The 9,177-nt window shown below is 49.8% G+C and overlaps 1 pseudogene; it reads left to right on the top strand.

Annotated features, from left to right (window-relative positions):
• The first annotated feature begins 2,185 nt into the window (after window positions 1-2,185).
• On the top strand, window positions 2,186-4,195 carry LOC123124078 (pentatricopeptide repeat-containing protein At5g15340, mitochondrial-like; annotated as a pseudogene).
• Window positions 4,196-9,177: the final 4,982 nt, after the last annotated feature.

Here is a 9,177-nt window from a genome sequence, read left to right as displayed (position 1 = left end):
GGTGCATAACGGACGGCTAAAGCGTGCTGATAATGTCAAGAGAGTTTGGGGTAGATTGAATTTGACATGAGAGCTGTCCGTAAAGAGAGATCTGAAGGACTGGAGTATCACCAAAGAACTAGCCATAGACAGGGGTGCGTGGGAACGTGCTATCCATGTGCCAGAACCATGAGCTGGTCGCAAGATCTGCTGTTGGGCCTAGGGGAAGACATTGTGGGATTAGTTTGTAGATAATTGGCAGCAAGATTGATAGAAACCTAAACACTAGTTTACAAATTGTTGCACAAGGGGTTGATTTGATCCTAAAGATAAAGTTCAATGTTATGGTAGATTTATCTTAATTATTTCTCTTGTAATTGTGAATGCTTACATGGAGGATATAATGATCAATAGTTATTTGTCCAAGTAAAGGCAGTACCTTAGCGCATGCCTGCCCGCACAATACTTATCAAAACAACAAAAGGTAACTCAATGAAACTTGGTGAAATTCCTGTGTGTCCTCAAGAGCGTTTTAATCACTATAAGAAACACAATCACTTGTAAGGATTGTGCCACTTGTTGCACTTTATTGTTATTGTTATTGTTTTATCATTTTATGCATTATCTTGCTACCAAATGTCCTATCAAATTACTTTTATAGATTTTGGAGTGAAACCTTGCTAAAAACTTCTTGTAGATTCCTTTTGCTCCTCGTTGGGTTTGACACTCTTATTTATCAAAAAGCTGCAATAGATCTCCTATACTTGTCAGTCATCGGCCGTCCAATGGTCGGTCACTAACTAGTCACTGCTGTTATCTATAGCCGGTCAGTGTTTGTGTTTCCTGATACATAAAAAATTGACATCACACATGGTTATTGTTATGAAGCCCATCACTATCGGACACCTATGGCAAAAAGAACACCATTTGATAGAGTTCCACATACATATAGTTCATCCAACACCATCCACAACATATACACACTTTTAAGCAACATACAACAGAAACACTATTTGAAGCATGACAAACAAAAGTTTCACTAGGCTAAGAACAAAACTTCAAATCAACTACGTAACTATGCCGGCTCAAAAAGGAGCGATCTCCCCTTCACTCTGCTGCGTGTAGCTATCTCCTTGCTCGGTGAATTTACCAACTTTTTTTTTCCTTTTTTCACACTTTCATTCATGAACACTTAATAAATATCTTGCAGATTTTGTGAAATTAAAGAACATTTTTAATTTTTCAAATGTATTTAAAGTTCATGCACATGTTTTAAGTCTATGGATATTTTCTAATTTGTGAAGCTTTCTTCTAATTCATGAACATTGTTTGAGGTCCACTCATATTTTGTAAGTTCATTAATGTTTTTAAAAATTATGGTTTTGTTAATTTGCAACATTTCTTTAAATCAACAAACATCTTTTGATTTAACAACCTTTTTCAAATAAATAAACGACGGCTAGTTTTTTCTGAGCTAGCACTGGAGTGAGCGAAAAAGAACTAAGTGAACAAGGAGCAGGGAGCCGAGTTGAGCGAGTGAGGGCTTCATGGGACCGCATTATAGCAACAATTTCATCCTTTCAACATGAAATAGGAGTTCCCAAGGGATGTCGACGGACACTGACGCTGAAACGTGCAAGGACACTACAACCACACACAAAACAACTCCACTCTCTTGTCAGAACAAATACCGTCTTTAACAATAGCCTAACACAATATATGTATGAAAAAACACCGCTAGAACATAATTAAAACTCAAGTCAACGCAGATAAAACAACCGACAACAATAACATGCTAGAGAAAAAAAGGTTATCCCCACATGCTTCAAATAAGAGGGTGACACACAGGAGCATGGAGACTAGGCCGGCCCATTGGCGCTCAATACCGACTCGAACAACATATTGTAGGGAATGCTTTTTTTTTCATTCTACTTTCCAACTTTCTTGGCTTTTACTTAGTTTTTTTCATTATTTTTTTAGAAACACATCAAAATTTATTTTGTTTTGAAGGTAACAATTTTTTAAATCTGAATATTCCTTAGATCATTATTTGGTAACATGAACATTTTATGAAAAAAACGAGAATAGTTTTTAAAACTTGTGTGGATTTCTTTTGGCACGCGCTTGCACGTAGAACACACATGGGCCCGCCCTACATACCTGGGCCTGGGCCTCGTATTCTTTGACGCCAAAGGGCGCCCTGCCTCGTCTTCTCGTCTTTATATCAAAATCGATCTCAACGCCGGCCGGCCGCCGGAGTGTCCCTTCCGTCTCCTCCTCCCTTGCATTCTCCTCGCGCCACCCCACCCGTCCCCTCCCGGACTGTTGGGTCACTTCGGAGTCAGTGAGCGGCCACCGTGCGAGGCTACGGCCATGCGGCTGCACTGCGCCGCGCTCCTCCGTGGCGCCGCCTCGCTGCCGTCTCTCTCGCTGGTGGCCACACTCCACGCTGCCGCGCTCCGGAGAGGCGCGTTCCAGCGCGATGTCCGCGCACGGGTCGCCCGCCGGACTCCGCGCGCATGCTGTTCGACGAATTGCCCGCACCGCATCTGTCCAGCACACGGACGGTGCTCGGCCTGTTCCGCGGACGGGAGGGGGAGATGGATGACAAGGCGGTGATGGTGGTCCTCGCCGCGTGCGCGAGGGCTGGGATGGTGGGTGAGGGGAGGGAGGTGTTCAGGAGGATGATGAGGCCGGCGCTGCAGCACTATGCGTCTACCGTGGAGATGCTGGGAAGGGCAGGCGAGGTCGAGGAGGCAGAGGGGCTGATGAAGCCGATGGAGGCGCCCCCCCGGGACAGGGTGATGTGCGTGGTGCTAGCTGCTTTCCGCCCCCGGGCGCATGGCCGTGTCAATGTTGCTGAGAGAGAGTGGCCAAGTCGATGTATGGCAATGCATGCATGAATTTGGCCAACTGAAGATCAGAGCTCTCTGACACGGTTTGGTTGGTTCCTTGGTGGTAATGAGTACAACACAAGCCCCCTGGCTGATGGAGACCTGAAATTTGTACAACATGATCCTTGGTCTACCTGCATGGATCTGTCCTTCAGCAACCTGACTAATTGCCCTGTTTGTCGTCGCCCCATTACTCTGCTGGTACCTACTGAAGTTGCTTCCCTGCCACGTGCTGAACAAGAAATCGCTCCTATTGTGCACTGAATTGAGCAATACAATGGCCGTTTTGCTATAGCTCCTCACAGTATAACTCAGGTAAACCTGCCATATCTTCTGGACATAGTTTCTTGCACATGTCGAGTGCCATTGGAATTTGGACTGCATCCTTGCAAAAGCCCTAACAGCACTTGGTTTATTAGCTCTTTTGTCACTTTCAGATCGTTGGCCTAATGCCAATTTATACCTCTGACAATAGAACTGAGCATACAGAGTTGTACTATTAGATTTTTCTGGTGAACTCCTTATTAGTTGAGATCTAGATCAGGCTATATATAGTAGCAGTTGTATTATCTCCACATACCTGTACGGTACAATGTCCTAAATTTGCAAGAGTAACCCGTCGAATATGTTTAGAAATAAATCCAGTGAACGAGACTGAATTGTCCATCAGAGGGTACAATTGAACTCAGTTGATGATATACTGTAGTCACACCTAACTAGTTGGGTAGAATCTCCACGTAGTCCACCGAGTTAATAGATGTTCAAGTACATGCAATCCTCAGCTTGGCAATCGCTAGAAATAGACGGAACAAAAATGCACTAGGGAATCCATCGCTACTCTTGTCTATATTGAAACACTAGTACACAAGTGGTTGTGTGCCGTAGATGAGTGGAGGTTGTGCCCTAGATCATAGCAGGAACTCTAAAGGCTTCAACTTATGAAGTATAAGTATTGCAGTTAAGACTTAAAGAGTTAACTACAAATTGCTTCCAAGATCTTAAACTCTAATTTCACGTGGGACATTAAATTTCTTGCCAGCTGCTTACATTTTCCCTTGGTGTCTTTAAGGTTTTTTATAGAGCTGAGATGGTCAGAAGACATGCTCTTTCCCCGGGTGACTCCGACTTGCAGCAACCGCTTCAAAATTCCAGGTTTTCTTTGTCCTGCTTCTCATGTGTGCTGAGTACTTGTAATTATGAACCTATCATTATAAAACTACTTTTGTTAGTTGCAAGGATAGCGTGTCAGTAAATAAATTGAGAACAATCTTACTTCTTGTCCTGATCTGTTGAAAAAAGCATGCTGTCTTTTCCATGGTTTACTGATGGTTGCCATGGTCTGAAATGAAAATGTAACCAAACTTGCGAGTCCCAGTTTGAGATCCCTGGGCTTTGTCAAGCTGTTCTCTGTTATACCCTGCTCCAATCATTTGCTACTACAGATTCATGCTGGATGTGAACTGCAAGCTAAACATGCTCTTTTGTCGTATAAATTTGTCTTACGGTTGTTCTGTTTCTCATCTCATGCAAAAGGCAGTGCTTTGACAAAACATGTTCATGATGTAGTTAGGCTGTATTGCAGTTTAGATGCCCCTGATGAAGCGAATTCCGAGTTAGCCAAACGGAGAAGCAAAGCACTGGCCGTGCACTTGTATACGTACAGAAGTTCCATCTGGAACTCCTCTTTCGTGGTTTCTCTTCATAAACCTAGCACCAACGGTTCGCATGGATGTTTTCGTAGTGAAGTGAAGCATCCCGAGAAGAGATTCAGTCAAAATCACGGTCAGCCTCTGACACCCGCATCACTCCCAGGGCGACTCGGGTGGCAAAATCCTAGCAGCCACCCGAGACCCCTCCTCCCCGTCGCTCCCTCGCCGCCGCCGAAGGATATGCAAGGCGGGCCAAGCCCCTCCCAGCGGACGGCGGCGGCGGGGCTCTCCCTTCCAGTGCTTGCGTCAAGGCGTGGAAGATGTTGGGGCGGCTGCGTGCCCCAGCGCGTGCCCGGCAGCGGATCTGGCGAAGGCAGGCGCGGCCGGAGTCAGTGTTGTTCCCCTGCGGTGGAGGGCGCGAGGTGGTGGAGAGAGCGGGCGCCGGCAGTACATCGTCTCGAGGTCCGAGCGGGCTGGATCTTGGCCCGGCGGGCCGGTGGTGGCGGCGGGGATGTTCTGTTCACGTCCGGCTCTGGTGGTGGAGGACTGGAGGTAAGCGGCAGTGGGTGGTGCTCTTCCCTTCAGCAAGCTCTGCGAGTTGCATGCGTTCCCTTGCAGCATGTGTGCCATGGTTTGCTGCTGTCCGCCTTGGTGCGGATGCATAAACATGACTGCTCCAGCTTTCTCTTGGTGGCGCCGGCTGCTTTGGGAGCTTATTGGGTGGGCTGCACAGATCCGGGTGAAACTCTTGCAAAGACCTTGTCGATGCCGGCGGCAATGGCGTCTGCGGATGTCGCTTCCCTCCTTGGGGGTGCCGTCGAGGAGCTTGTTGCAACCCCACAGCTTATGTCTTGAGACTCCGGGTGAAAACCTTAGATCGGGCATTGCCGGATCGGATGACGGTGTTGGCTTCCATCACTCTTTTCTTGGAGACGTCATTTGAGGAGTTCTTGTGGACGGCTGTCGCGACGCAGCTGGCAGAATGGGGAGGTTGGGTTCGTGGTTGGCCGGCGGGGGGCATGTGTTCTGTAGGTGGTGGTGGTGGAAGTGCTTTGCTGATTCAGAACAGGCTAAGGTTTGTCTCCAGCTCTGGTTGGCCTCCTCTCAGGGATGTTCGTGGCGACGGTGAGATCTCGGTGTTCGACGTCCTTCGAAGATGTTACAGGTTCTCGTTGCTTTGCTTGGTGCCCAGGTTTGCTGATTTTGTGAAGGTGCTCGATGTAACACCAAGAGGAGGTGCAGTGCTCGTCTCGGTGGAACATTGCCCTTCGGTGGCGTCTACGGTTTTCGTTGTCGCGATGTCGCCTTGGTGATGGGATGCCCTTCGATGGTGTTGCGACTCTCCTAGGTCTCGAAGGTGAAGAGTGATCGCTGGGTAGGCTGGGGACTTTGTCCTCTCCATCGTCTCGACGTCGGGTATCCGTTCGATTGATCCAAGAAGACTCCTCCCTTCTCTTCTCGGTCTGTTCCAGCGTCAGGTGCCAGGTTCAAGGCTTGTACTACTAGGCATAGCTCGTTTCGGTTCTCTCTCTGTTTCCTTGTTCCTTCTTGTGGGTGTCGTGTGCTACATCTTGTAGCCGTTGTGTTGTATCTTGCTCTGGTTTATGAAAATGAACATGGTTCAGGCCGGCTTTTGCCCGCCGTAGCAGCTTCAAAAAAAGTGAAGCATCCCGTATTATATTCGACAAGGGTTGCAGCTGTAGGTAGGTACCTTGGATTTGGTCCCTGCTGCACCATTTTATCAGTTGTTCGCAGTCTCTAACAGCAAGTCACGTCGTGCCTTCCTGTTTGGATGTGACGACCTCTTTCAGATAATTTTGGTAATGTGATCATGCTTTAATTTTCTGCTCGAAAGATGTTGGCACTCCACTACGCAGTGTTGAATTATTTCTTTTGTCGGAATGCGTAGTGTTGATTTGGCTCGCAAGTTTTCAAAATTCAAGGATTGAGAGTTGCCATCAAAACAAAACCAAGCCTGCCGCACACTTCTTGATGCTCAACTTTACCTGATTTTTTTGTTGTTGCGAGGTAGCTTTACCTGAATTGAGATTTATATGAATCATTATTGGCAGGTTAAATAGCAGTAGTTTAACACATATTATGCAAGAGTTTCATTACACAAGATTGAAACTTATATCCGCGTTAGCTCGTGATCAATGAAATGCCCATGTACAACACTGAAGTGTGGTGAACTGGCTGCTACTAATATTTAAGATAGATGCAGCTCGCTGCTACTAATATTTAAGATAGATGCAGCTCGCGTTAGTTGGTGCATGGCGTGAACTTAAGAGGAGAAGAAATGGTGATGATCGTATCAAGTAATAAGTGAAGAAGGAATCCATACGCCTACTTTGTGAAATTGTAGATGGCCATTGATGCGGCTGTGCTCTTTTATGCGGCTTTCTGAGATGGATCCCAAGCTACTTGTCTCTCTGAAAGCTTACATGATTGACCGCAATACATGCAAAACAAGTTCACAACATCGGAACCGTTGTTTGCAGCAATATTCGTCCAGAATCATCGCAGCGTGTCATGCAACAAACAACAGATAGGGTTTAGTTTGTGCTCTTTTGCTAACCAAAAATATATACATGCATGGTAAAGTAGGAGTATGTGCAAAATAGACACCGGCCGATGCATGAATGTGCATGCATGTTGATCTCGTGCATTTAATACTATATACATTCTGTAATCGTCCCTACAAAAATGACGATCGATGTATCTAGCTAGCTAGTATGTACAGCCCTAGCCGCCCCTCCTCCCCCCCCCTTCCCTTCCTCGCCGCCGCCTGAGGCAGCCGCCGGGCAAGCCCGGGGCACCAAGGATGGTGGTGGCGGGGCCTCGGTTGCCCTGCTTCTGCGTGGGGAACCCCGGATCTGGAGCGGCGGCTCCATTGGCAAGGCACGACCGCTAGCAGCCGTGCGGGCGGTGGATCTGGTGTCCCGGCCGCGTGGGCAGCGGGATCCGGTGGTCGGCGGCGGCTTCTGCGTCGGACCGGTTTGAGCTCCGGACCAGGTAGATGGCTCGGGCGGGGCCTTCGGGTTTAGATATTAGGTTTAGGTGAGAGGTCTAGGCATGTGGTCCAGCTTGCATCCCTTCATCATTTGAATAAGAGTAGCGACAGATGTTGTCAAGATGACAGATTCAGGCATATTGTTGTTCTACTTTGTAAGGACCTCGAGAATAATCAATAAAATGACCGCATGCATCTCTCAGATGCAGAGGCCGGGGGTCATCTTCCTTTAAATAAAAAAGCTAGTATGTACAAAGTGACGTATAAGATGAGAGGGTTGGATCGGATCGATCGGATGGGATGCTACCAACGTAATGCACAGTTAGCTAGCTTTTTGAATGTTGCCTGGCTAGGGCTAGTCCTACTGGACGACCACGACTCTGCGTGTGCGGGCTCGGTTCTGCCTCACCCACTGGTAGAGATGGGGGGATGCCACGAAGTAGGAGTGGGTCCCACCAAACCCGCCGTGCAGCATCCCGATCACCCTGCCATCGCGTCGACAAGTGGCGCCCCGGACATCCCGGCCACGGTGTCCACGTCGACCTCGACGAAGATCATCCTATAACCGTGCTCATTGGTGCTCATCATTTCCATACCCCTGGTGCAGCTCGTCCACCCCATGGCATCCCCTGGTGCCCGTTCACCGCCGGCCAGGCCACGAGCATGCACCGCATGGCTGCCCTTGGCATGCTCCGAGCCACGGGGAGGGTCGGGTGCGGTCCGGGGCAGACATCGTCAGTGTGGAAGTCTCTCAGAGCCCCGACTACAACCGTGAGCACGAGGATGTCGTACGCCCATGCCGACGCCGTGATCTTTGCGTCCACGTACCTCCTGGCTTCCAAAGGCAATCCGGCCTGCCGGCAAGCTTCGTCGTGATGATAACAGACCACCAATGCGCGGAAGAGGCGCGCCTTCTCGATCGTCAACGGGTCGGCCCAGCAGTAGACGTGCTTCAGGGCATGGGCCGCTGTCATCACGTGACATTCATCATGTCGTTGATCACATTGTGGACGAAGCCCACGGAAGTGCTTGGGCTCTGCACGGCTAGCGCTCTCTCTCTCCTGCTCGTTTTGGATGCTCCGCACTCGGTTAGCGATCCTCCGGATCTCATTCACCTTGCTGGGCATCGGGGCAAACTGGATGTACATCAGTGCTTGGCCGCGTCGTACCTCGTCCTCCACGGATTCGGCTGGGCCATCGGGCTATGTATGTTACTGTACCCCCGCGGGCATCTGAGGAGAGCCCCAAGCCGTCGGCACCGAACCCACCCCTTCCTCCCTTCTCCCCTGCCGCCGCCGGTGCGAGCTGACGGGCAAAGCCCGGTCGGCCAGGGCGGCGGCGGGGATTCTTCTCCCTCCTGGTCAGAAGCTGGCGGTGCGGGACGTCAGATCTGGGCTGCGACGCGGCGCGTGCACAGGGCACGGCGGCGGGGCACGGCGTGTTGGCAGCGGCGGCTGCTGAGCACGGCGTCCGTGGGGAGGCTGCGTGGTGGGGTGGTCGGCGTGCCCGTGCTGGTGACGGCCGCCTTCTGAGGCCAGCGAGCGCGGGCGGCGCGACCTAGCTCAGGCGTACAGGTGGACTTGGCGGGCGCGTTGCGGCTGCTGGCCGGCGGGTTGGGATCGTCTCGCCGATGTGCAGGGGC

The sequence above is a fragment of the Triticum aestivum genome, chromosome 5D (genome assembly GCF_018294505.1).
Source record: "Triticum aestivum cultivar Chinese Spring chromosome 5D, IWGSC CS RefSeq v2.1, whole genome shotgun sequence".
Lineage (NCBI taxonomy): Eukaryota > Viridiplantae > Streptophyta > Magnoliopsida > Poales > Poaceae > Triticum > Triticum aestivum.
This window is presented reverse-complemented; position numbering and strand designations above follow the sequence as displayed.